At 40.2% G+C, this 12,025-nt stretch overlaps 1 long non-coding RNA gene across 1 annotated transcript in view; it reads left to right on the top strand.

Annotated features, from left to right (window-relative positions):
- Positions 1-11,438, top strand: part of LOC114562276 (uncharacterized) — a 29,921-nt gene extending 18,483 nt beyond the window's left edge. Inside the window, exons 2-3 of the long non-coding RNA XR_003693474.1 lie at positions 11,103-11,201; positions 11,347-11,438. This is a non-coding gene — a long non-coding RNA (uncharacterized LOC114562276). The remainder of the gene's footprint in view (positions 1-11,102; positions 11,202-11,346) is intronic.
- Positions 11,439-12,025: the final 587 nt, after the last annotated feature.

Here is a 12,025-nt window from a genome sequence, read left to right as displayed (position 1 = left end):
ATGACATCATGGGCGACAAAGTGTTCCTCATCCTATATCTCCTTGCTAATGACCACTTTGTTCTGAACAGTGTTTAGGACTGGGTATTGAAACGTTTGTGGTACCTACTGAAAAGCTTTGATCAGATAGTTCAGCTATCAGCTGCTTGTGTATAGACAATATTTATCTTTTATTAATTCTTCTTCTCTTTACTGGCTCTTTGTTAGTAGAAAAGAAAATGGTACAAAAAGAAGCATCTCAAGCACAAAAGAGCTAAATCCAAAAGGAGAAATAGAAAAGAAGACAAAATAAGAAGGTGGCAAAAGGGAGGACATCACTTGGCAAACGAGCAAGTATTCCCATAGAGATCATCACCAGATACAATATGGTGTTGACAGCATACAACAGTGGAATGAAATTGGAGGAATATATATATATATATATATATGCAGGTATGACAGAGCTGAGAGTGAGGTCTAGAGCGGCAATCCCAGAGCTTGCCATAGATTCCCCACACAATTTTTACTGGCAAAATACAAGAGAAAATACAAGAGAAATAAGATAGCTGACTTTCTCAGCAAATGTGATAACATCATCCAAATCAATGGGCCAATAAGCTAAAAAATAAAGCAGTGGGTAATCTCATACACTACAACAAGAGGGCATAGAAGAAATTGGCTGGGCAGCTGGCTGGGTGATGTTGAAGTTGTAGTGTGATGCAAAACAGACTGTGTAAAGATTTGAGTCATTTATTGATGATAATTCGATCTTTGTTGCATGTTATGCCTCTCTCTCTCCCCATGTTGCCTGTCTTTCTCTCACTGACTCTTGAAAATAAAAAATAAAAATTTCAATTAAAGTCTGTTTTCTTTTAAAATGTGAATGGAAAAAAGATCAAAGTCAATTTTCTCAGTTCTGTTTGGTCTAATTAGAAGTAAACTTGGCTTAAAGGTGCAATATGTAATACTGACAGCTGGTGTTTAAAATGGTTACTGCAGTCCAAATTCTAAATACTGGAGAGAGTCGTCTTCCCTGGCCCCTCCTCCCCAGACTCGAAGTTCACGGAGGTCTGCCAGGTTGAGAACGCAGTGTCCCACAATGTCGGCGTTAGCTAGATGCTAGTCTCGCATTGCCAAACATTACTCCATAGCGCAGCAGAGTAGCTAACGTTAGATGCTGGCAATGTTGACAGTCATAAAAGCATGTGCTCTCGCATAGCTCTGCACACTTTCCCGGCTTAAAATCATGGCAACTCTACCCAACTGACAACCTCACTTTCCTGGCTTAAAGGGTAACTTTTTTTTTTTTCAACCTAAACCCTATTTTTCGGTGTTTTTGTGTCAAAGTGGCTGATGGGAGACCGGTCTTCTGAGGTTGTGGAGCTTTTCAACTCCAAAAACGTCAGAGCAAATTGTGAGTTCACCATTGATTGATATTCGAAATCTATACAGTTCATTTCTTGCTTAAAAAGTTCATAGAAGTGAATTTAGTGATGAACTAGATGACGAAAATTAAAAAAATGTTTCCAGTTGTTAGACTGTCTATGTACCGGAAACCCGACCCTCGTTGAATGCCGAAATGAAATGTTGAGATACGGGTGCTGCTGAGTTCGTACAAGTTACCAACTAATAACTGAACTGAAAATGGGCGTGTGAAGAACATTTCCGGGAATTTGAACTGTTCTTGGCGAAATGCAAACTTGTGTATTGGGACAGTACTTTGGCCGTAGAAGATGACGTTTAAACCACGGTGCCATAGTTATGCAATTACACGTTTCAGAGGGACAAAAGTCCATACAAGAACGCAGATTGAGAAACGCCAATTGTATTTTAATTTAGCATGTTTCCTTAATATCTGGTGACATATTGTGGTCATTTTTTATTTAATACAGTAAATATAGTACATATTGGACTTTTAAGGATTATATGAGGAATCACCTCTCTGTCTTTTTCCGCCTTTTCTTCTCCTCTCCCCATCTGTTGACATTTCCTGTATGTAATGACAGCAGTCGTATGACTTTTTGCCCCATTAAACTGCTGATTCGAACCATCAGCAAGTCATTACAGAGAGAGAGAGAGAGAGAGAGAGAGAGATGGGAAAATATATAAAGAAATACTGAGAGGAAAAGAAGATAGTTACAGACAAGCAGAGATAAACTAATGGTGACCTTACACCAAACAATCTTTCAAGCAATTCCACTGTCGCAGACAAATTTCCAATATCGGAATGAAATCATGAGAGTCTTGCGAGAGTTGGGGTGCGCTCCTGTTGCCACAATTGTTTGGTGTAAGGTGGTCATGAAACTCAGCCCGAGTCAGTCTTTTTCCCGTCTTGACGTTCCGACTAAATCAAACGTGTTTGATAAATCGTAAGTTTTAAATCTTAGTAGTGAAGTTAAATCACGTAAACGCTGTCAACAGCCATTGGGTGCGCTCCCTCCAGCAACAAACAGGAAGCAGAGAACTGGCTACAGCCAGTGTTGTTTATGGTTGTAATGGCACTGGAGAGGGACAGTTTTTGCTTTTCCACCCTTCTGAAAATCTGCAAACTTTCCCTCAAGTTACCAGCTAACGCTAGCGGTAGCTAGCTATCTTGGTTAATGTTTTCAAAAAAAATCTAGCTGTAGTCTTGCAAATTGTGACCCTGCAAGATCTATAGTCTTTACATATTATGACACTCATAGTCCTCTAGTGTATGGTAGGCAAAACCTGTATTTTCCACCAGGCACATCTGCCAGCCGGCAGGAAGTCAAACAGTAAGTTTACCTAAACACCGCCAATATCGTTTATGTCTCCTTTACACCACGGACGATGAGAGATTAATCTTGGAGGTGGAAAAACATAAAACATCACAGATCCTTTTTATCAGTACATCGCCAGAAAAGAGAAGTGCTTGGAGTGGAAGGTAGATACTAGTTTAATAAACACATGATTGTTCTGTAAAGTACTTGTAGAGAAAATAAAATCTATGAGTCAGGCAGCAAGACGCCCCGCTTCTGAGACGCTTCCGGCGTGGTATGGTGCATGGCGGAGGACGGAACAAAACCCGGAACCCAGCCAGAACGCAGCACAGACGCGCTCTGTGGAAAATGGCTGTTAGACAAGTATATTTTACAGATGAAAGACAGAGAAGAGAGACAGGGAAGGAAAGAGAGAAGATGCGTTGAGTACTGTATGTAAATACGGGCACAAGGAATCATGAATAGTCAACTGTGGAGGATAATGGTAGGAGGGCTGACAGGAGTCATTTTGCAGTGATAAACACTGATTAACACACAAAAAAGGACACAAAGAGAACAGGGGTTATGAAACCTTTATTAGGATGCTTTAGAAATGTTATTCATGTAACGTTCCTGGCTTTCTGTTAATAAGCTGTTTGTTGATGGTCTGTGGTGTCCTACTAATCATACTTAGAAAAGCACCATGCTGGTTTTAATGGGTCCACGGAGAGAACGAGGGAGATGGGTAAACATGTCTGGAGGGCATGTTGGAGGTGTGTTTAGATAATCTACAAAAGTACATTTTGTTCAAACTCCTTATGATATGTAGTATAATGCACATATATAACAGGATATGCAGGCCATATTCATTATGTATTGTGTAAGACATATCAGGTGCATAAAGACAATTACATACTATCCCACTACTCTCTAGAGTGGTACACACACACACACACACGCACACACACACACACACACACACACACACACACACAGGGGTCACTTTCATAAAGCATTTTCTGAACCCAATAGGCCATCTTTTGAGGAACTGAAAATGAATTGTGAAAGCACACTGAATTAAAATGAAGCTTCATTTGACATCACTATTGTAGATAATGTTCAGCTTCGGCAGCTTTACCTACATGCTAAAATATACAATGACTGAGGAAGCCTAGTGACCAGTCCATAGCAACCAGTGTTGCATTTCTTATTACCCAGTGTGCTTTTCTGAATGGTCTCCATGTTTTATTGTTTTATTTTATGTGAATACTAGTTTACTAGATGAGTAACGTAGTATTTGAAGTAATGCAGGAAGCGTGCATTTAGTTTCCATGCTTATTGTGTTTCCACAACAACGTTAGTGAGTAAATCTACTGAAATAGCCACCACACACCATAAAACAGGAGTGTGATGCGTAAGATGAGAATGCAGAGGTTTAGTCACATAAGTCATGGCTGTAAAAAAACAATGGGCATCTGTACATCTTTGTCAAGTATGAACCAGTACAGAAGGCATGAATAAATTGTTGGGGAGGGTCATCTCTTTTTTCCCAATCATTTTGAAGGGTCATCCAAAATGTATTCCTCTCTATCAGATTGCGTCATGGTGAGTCAAAGCGCTGAATTTCAGTGTCCCACAATCACCCCTTAGACCCCTGACAATTAGACGTCAATGTCGGATTGGGGGTATGTCGGAATGGATGGCGGAACCCGCCGACCGTCTTAATTATGCAGAACTTCAGGCCTTCATTTTTTTAAGATTATTTTTTGGCCTTTTCTGTCCTTTTAATTGACAGGATAGCTTGAAGACAGGACTGCCAAGGACTCAGCCTACAAGAGGCGCACACTCTACTGGGTGAGCTAAAGGTCACCCGGGCCTTAATTTTAATGGGTGAGTTAAATACAAATTCACTACCCATTCAGTTGTCATGAAAGGGGAAATTAGCTAAAGAGAGCAAAACCGTTTTTGTACCAGGCTCTACATGTTTATTTCTGTAGAGGTCTATGGGGATTGATTCACTTTTGGAGCTATTCTCAAATGGCCATTCGAAGAATTGAAGATTTTGGCTTAATTTTTCAGCCCCGCAGGTTGCATCTCAACTGAGCGTTTTAGTGTGCCTGATGGATAGAAAGTTGACTCAAAATTATTGCTAATGTTGTTATGTGTCTGCTGGATGTATGGCTGCCAGTAATGTTGGCTTAAATGGCAACGTTATATGGTTATAATATGACAGACTTGTGTTGACATATTCTTCCTTTGTTCCTGTAGCCAAAAAAGGAGAAAAAAATTAATAAATAATACTGCCTTAATGGAAGCCATCAATACCATTTAGAATCAGTGGGGCAGTTTAGAAAAGTGATATAGACTGGAATCTCTGGGCTTGGTAGAGTTTGTTGTTAGGTAGAGTTTTTCATAAATGCGGGTTGTACTGAAGCACACTGGATAACATGCAATTGTGGGCGACAGGAGCAAAAGGCTAATCCTTTTTCTTCTCTGTCCTTGCTGTTCTGGAATAGTTTAGCGTGAAGGCCGATTTGCTAAAGCTGGCAGTGTGTTCTTTTAGCTGAATATGAAATCTGCCTTAGGGTATTTTTTTCCACTTTAAGGTTATATTCTTTGGCGCTGAAATAAAACAGTAAATTGCGGGCAGGCTAGGAGCTTGTTTTTCCAAATGCCACACTCCTTTGGTCGTATTATTTCATATCCTTTCACTTTCTGTATGTGAGAATATTACAATTCCAGCAGTGAAACACACACACACACACACACACACACACACACACACACACACACACACAAAAAACAGATCTTCTCTCACACAAAACCTTGTTGGTATGTTGGCCTTTTCGCACTATAAAGATATTTCTTATTACATCCAGAGCCCATTGGGGCACAGCAAAGGTTGAATTAAGGATTTGATGAGATAGGTTGTGACATGCTAGCATTTAGCAGAGTACCAGTCCTTGCTTTAGCCCCAGCCGGCTCTGCCCAGCCATCAGGAAAGGTCAATGCTAATGCTGGCTGGTTAGCTCATATGGCTCACTCTCTCTGTTTCACTTGCTCTTTCTCTCCTTCTGTATCTGAAGTTCTAGTTGCTCAATTTCAAAGTTACAATCATACATAATGGGTGGTTGTAAGAAGACATTTCAAATAATACATTTTCCCTGCTTGCCACCATAGGGAAAACAGAGGTCAGAAAAGCCCCATTGGAGCTAGTTTTGGCTCCATATCTTGCTCAAGGACACTTCAGCAGAGCAGGTGTGTGCTGACTCAGAGGTTGGAACCCCACTCATCCATTTGAAGAGTCTCACTAAACCTGCCCCTGTGTGATCAGGCAGATTCATAATTTTTTGCAGATTCCCTGTTTTTCTCTCTTCCTAAGGTTATTGCAGGTGATTAGGCTTTAGCGCTGCATTGCTGACAACTCATTGTTGCCTGGCCGCCTTGTTAGTGCATCCATAAAGGTCACGACTAATAGACTGCAGTTAGCTCAGGCTGTATATGTGATACTAGATAATGTTGCTTTTCAGGCACTTAATGAAAAGTCTCCATGAAAAGTAGGTTTTTACCAAAGAATAATTTGATTGGCTCTTGTACATATTGTGTCTAGGTCTTAAATAAATTTTAAACAGGTCTTAATTTTCTTGTATGTAATGCTCATGTAATGCTACATCTAATGATCATTGAAATTCTCTCACAGCCTTAAGAATGTTGTTTTTTTTATTCCGTGGTGTTCTTATTCCGCAGAAGTGCCAAGATCAAAAAGTCAGCCACTGTGGAACATAGTGATCCCCCATTACCCGCAATTTCCACCAACTGCGGAACGGCTGCGGATCCGCTCCGGAATGGCGTAGCAGTCAATAGGTTTCCATTAAAGTCAATGTGTATTTTCACTGACGGCGGAACGGCTGCGGCTGCGTCCCAGCTCCGGCGATCCGCAGCCCTCTGGAGCAGATACGCAGAGCTTCTATTTTTGCCGGACACCGGGGAGCTCCGCAGCAATTCAGCACAGGGCATATTGTGCAGGACAGGAAGTCGAGCAGAGAAACAAAATAAAACATCTGGTTAATTTTCTAAATTCATATTTCCCTTTATTACACCTTGAAAACGTCATAATGGGCGGAGACAGGCCTGAAGTCAAACTGTTGTTGGTTTTGTGGTTCTATTTATACAAACTACAACCTGTTATATTGCGCAACCATATGTGAATTTGCGAGATCTTGTGGGTCCTCGTGACTTCAGCTGTCAGTCATGGCTGCAGCCGTTCCGCAACAAATCCGGACCTGGTGGGTTTTGAAGGACGGCGGAGCAGGGAGCCAACACGCAATGGAACCGATCCGCAGCCGTTCCGCAGTTGGTGGAAATTGCAGGTTACAGCGGCATGTGCCGGTGGCTGATGGCATATGCCATGCCACTTTGACAGCGGCATAAACCAATCCACTGGCGGAACTGGCTGCTCACTACACCGACCTGTGCCACCGGCACACCGTTTAACGACGTGAACGTGATAACATTAGGCAACGGTCAGTGACAAACTGTAATTTAATATATCCTTGCAGATGTTCCCAAAGTATTAGAGCTAACATGAGCTAACATGGCTATTGTTAGCCTCGCTACCATAGTGGCTTATTCCGACAACCACAAACCGTTTACGTTACTCATCAAAAGTGGCCTCATGGTGAATAATAAATAACGTTATGTATGCCTGATTAATGTTCCGCAATGTGGAGTTTTGTATGATGGAATGTGTGATCACGTTCTACTATTTAACATACCAAAGGTTTAAAGACTCAGAGTTGTCGGAGAAACAACACATAACTTAATGGTATGTTCAATTATAGTTGGTAAGTTAGTGGTGCATTCAATGTTATTGTAAATTACTCTTTTGTCATCTATTTTTTTTTTTTTACCATGTAGCCTTAGCAATACATAAGCCGTGCTCTTCTTTTTTTATATATATATTGAACAGGGTGACTAAGACACCAGTCCTACATTGCAAATGAGGAAATCAGAGAAGAGTTGTTTCCCGACTCTGACATCTGGCGTTTGTTTTGTTTTTAATATCGTGATATAGGTTTTAAATTTCATTCATAATGGTCTTAAAAAGACCCTAACCCTTTCCTTAAGTTGGACATCACGCAATGTACAGAAGTTTACATGGGTTTTCTGTGGGGCTGGATCTGAATATTCAAATATTTGTTCAAAGGGGAGGTATTTGAATTTCAATTTGGGATTTTAATATAAAAACGTGCATGCAGGGAGAAAATTAACTGCGAGGAGTCCGATGTTTGTAGAGGTCTACATGGTTATAATGTAGCAACCTAGTGTTGTTTTAATGCGATTTGATAGTGGTAAAGATAGTAGTAGTAGCATAATAGGTCTGGCAAACTTACAAGTTATTCTGAGTCACTCACTAAACTGATCCGGGTTGTGCGAGTCACTTGATTCAGTACTGATCTATAGGCGAGCCGAGGCGAGCTTGCAATGTTTCGGACTGTCTGCTCGACCTAATTGCATTTCAACATACTCCATTTATACACCAAACCTACAGTAGGCCTAGCTAGTCTACGTGCAGAACATTGTATGTTATTTCAGAAGTGAAAAAATGGCTTTTGTTGTGGATTTGCTTTACCCTGAGCTCGAGGAGAGACTTAACTTGCTCGTCTGCTACTGATCCACTCATGACAACGTAGCCGGCTGATTCGCCGAACACTGTGTTGGTTGCTAACCTGACTCCGCCAGATGGATTGCTTCGCATTTGCGCGGCATATCCATCTGGGAACTTTCCATTGGAGAACTTTTGGGAAGGGGTGAAAATACTGGTTAGCTGATTGCATATATATTACAATATGCACTCTTTTTTTGTTCAAACTATTTTTGTATTGATTTTTTTGCAGTCACAGGTAAGTACATTACTAATTTTGTCTAACAACACCCCCCCCAACAAAGTTTCTCTCTCTACATATGTTACACTATAGGAGCTAAAAAACTAATTTCCTATACTATAATTGACATTCATAAAATGGCAAATTTTTCAAAAGATACATAATGTAGTTTCTATCAGAACTCAATATTTGATTCCTAACACCTTAATGAACAAGAAAATATATGATTATCATAGTAACAAAACCATAGACAAACAATATTTGACTCATCTCTTATCTTTCCATAAAATGTGCTTGTTCCTATGCTGGACATAAGTCAATGGACTGGGTCTCAGGAGGATAAATAACAATAAATTGAAATTGAATTGAATTAACAAAGCACCATCTTGTTTGAAATCTTGGGTACGCTTAAGTCGCAGGCCTAATCTTTCTATTCAGTAACGTCTAATATTGAACCCCAATCAAGAAAAACATACTGGATACATAACAATTATCTCCTTTTGGCTAATCACTCTTTGTCTTGTCTGTTTTCATTTACCAGAGAGAAAGACATGGTAAAGCTCCTTTAAGAGAGTGGTGTGGAAAAGTTGGGGATTTAAGATTAAGATTTCACCCAGTTCTGTGCAACTCCTGGCAATCACTGCCACAGTCTCCAAAGCCATGAGACAGAACTTGAGGAACACTCTTGGTATGAAATACTGAATACAAACAGGGACAACATCAGGCTTGCTACCAAACAAGTTTCCTCTGATCCAGCCAACACTTTTGCATGGCATTGCCGGAAGCTGCAAAGCAAGGGCCCAAGAACAGAAAAGGTGGTAATAAACTGTAAGAGTAAAGCTGGTTATTCAATGCTGTACTCTGATGTTTTCAAAGCCACCTTGGGCAAGAGTGCAAAAGGTGCCAAAGATGTGTCCACCAATAGACTGGTGGACATGTACCATTCAGAGACACCAGAGGACGTCAAACTTGATATTATCAACTCACTCAGAGAACCATTGTCAGTTCTCAGATTTGTAATTGCCATTTCGGCACTAGGAATGGATGTCAATTTCAAGGGTGTTAACCACATTGTTTATTATGGGCTCCCAAGAAATGTTGAGGACTACATGCAAGCCTTTGGAAAAGCAGGACAAGATGGGTCTCTGGCACATTCAATTCAATTCAATTATATCGTATCACGGTAGACAACCTAAAGCCACATCTGATGAAACGCTCTAGTATGTATCCAAGCAGTGCATGAGAGTCAAAATTCTCCATCTGTTTTGATGGCGAGAATACAAAGCCTCTTGAGCCCAAATATGCATGTTATAGCTTCTGTGCATTATCCTGTGACTGTCACGACACCTGTGATGGACATGCAAGTCCACTAGAGAAACATGCAGGGGATGGTGTTCTCGATAAAGCGAGAACAGAGAATCATTCTTCACAAAGTATTCTTCATTCTTCTTGGAATGGAGCATAACACATTACATGACACAGCAAGGAATTTGTGAAAGTTTATTCCACACAACAATCCCAAAGCATAACAGGAGTTAAAGAAGGGCTCGATACAAGGAGTAGACTTTTTAAATTGGTTGACATATTTTGCCATATACAAGTTTTGAAGGTTGATGAGGCACAGGTAATATTGAACATTCTGTCAGAGGTTTTCAGTGACATAGAGGAATGCTGTGAGGATGAGGATAGCATGAATTATTTTGATTTGGAAATATGGCACTGTAGGATTTTGATTGAATATATATTAGAAGAGATTAATTGATTAATAAAGATTAATTGTCAACTACTAAAGTAATCACAAACTATTCTGATGATTGGTTTGAGTTAATTGTTGACCAAAAAATTAAACTTTTCTGATTCCAGCTTGTTAAATGTGAACATTTTCTAGTTTTACTCCTCTGTGACACTAAACTGAAAATGTTGTGGAGAAAACAAGACATTTGAGGACGTCATCTTGGGCTTGGGGAAACACTGATCAACATTTTTCACCATTTTCTGACATTTTAGAGACCAAATACCTAATTGATTAGTTGAGAAAAATTGACAGATTAATCAACAAGAAAACGTTAGTTGCAGCCTTAAAGGTAGGGTTGGTAACATTTCCAATATACACTTTTTAATGTATTTTTTGAAATGGTCTTTACACTCGACAGCTATAAATAATTTATGGGCTCTGAAAAAGGACTGAAAAAGATCCATCATCTGTAGCTGGTGTAATCCTGTAAAAACTCCTACCAATCAAACCAAACGGGTCGTTGGTTTAAGAACAAATAAAATGCCTCCTTCACCCGCTGCACGTACTCTACCCCTCCCATGTAAGAGCTAACATTAGCCTCCCTGTCAATCTAGGCTACTAGTTAGCTACACTAGCTAAAGTATGTTTACATATTCTTATCTAACAAAATGCTAATTTGTAACGTTGTATGGTCACCAGGGTCTGAACATGTGTCATTTACATAATGGCTTTTCACAAATGTGCTGAAGCAGGGTTGGTTTTTCTTTTTGTTATTATTTTGTAGTTATGACAAGGATCACTCAACGTCGACACCGTGGAAACACAGCTTGATGAGACCACCTCTTCCTGCTGTGTCAACTATTGTCTCACATCTGTCCGACCAGTGAGTAACATTAGGCCAATAGCTTGATGCAGAAGTTCACTTTGATGGGCAATACATCCACAATTGATTATCAATGATATAGTACTACACATTTGCCAGAGAAATGGTAATGTTACTGTTGTTGATTGTGGGTATCTTTCTACAGTATATTCTCTCTCAACTATCGCTGCCAGAACTATTTGCCCCACCTGATGATACTACCACATACAGAGCCAGACCTGTCTGCTAACACTGGAGCCTTGGACAAAGTTTTGATCCTTAGCATTTCCTGCTAAGGATTTCCCACCTTGGTCAGAAAACACAGGGGAGACATTTTGTTTCTCTCACTATGACTCTAGAGTCATACTCGCTCGCCGTCACTCTCACTTCTCCCTCGCTCTATCACCCACTCCCCACACACACACACACATGCCGGCTCGACGCACACACCAGCGCACAAGTATAAACATCAGGCCACTTACGTAGGCTACGGCAAAAGTTCTGCGTGGAGCCTGCGCACAACCATAAAACAAGACTAGTGCAGCTAGTGCAGCTTCACAGTTAAACAGCAAAATAAATGTCCCATGTACCGTCCCGGTCGGGACCGGACAAGTGTGAGGCGGCGTGCACCGTGTGCAAAGCTGGCCCATATGTTTCAGTGTCTTTATTATTTATCTTATTATATTGAAAAGGTATTAACAGATATTTTGTTGAAGCTGGATTTTCTAACACAGAAGAGGTCATACTTAGAACATTATTTCACATTATTTATTTTAAAAGAGAGCTATTATTTTGTTACAAGTTGTTACAGATTTTATTTTATTTTATTACAGAAGTTATTTTTG

The sequence above is a fragment of the Perca flavescens genome, chromosome 10 (assembly GCF_004354835.1).
Source record: "Perca flavescens isolate YP-PL-M2 chromosome 10, PFLA_1.0, whole genome shotgun sequence".
In the NCBI taxonomy this organism is placed as follows: Eukaryota; Metazoa; Chordata; class Actinopteri; order Perciformes; family Percidae; genus Perca; species Perca flavescens.
The sequence above is the reverse complement of the archived record's forward strand: the minus strand, read 5'-3'. Positions and strand labels throughout refer to the sequence as shown.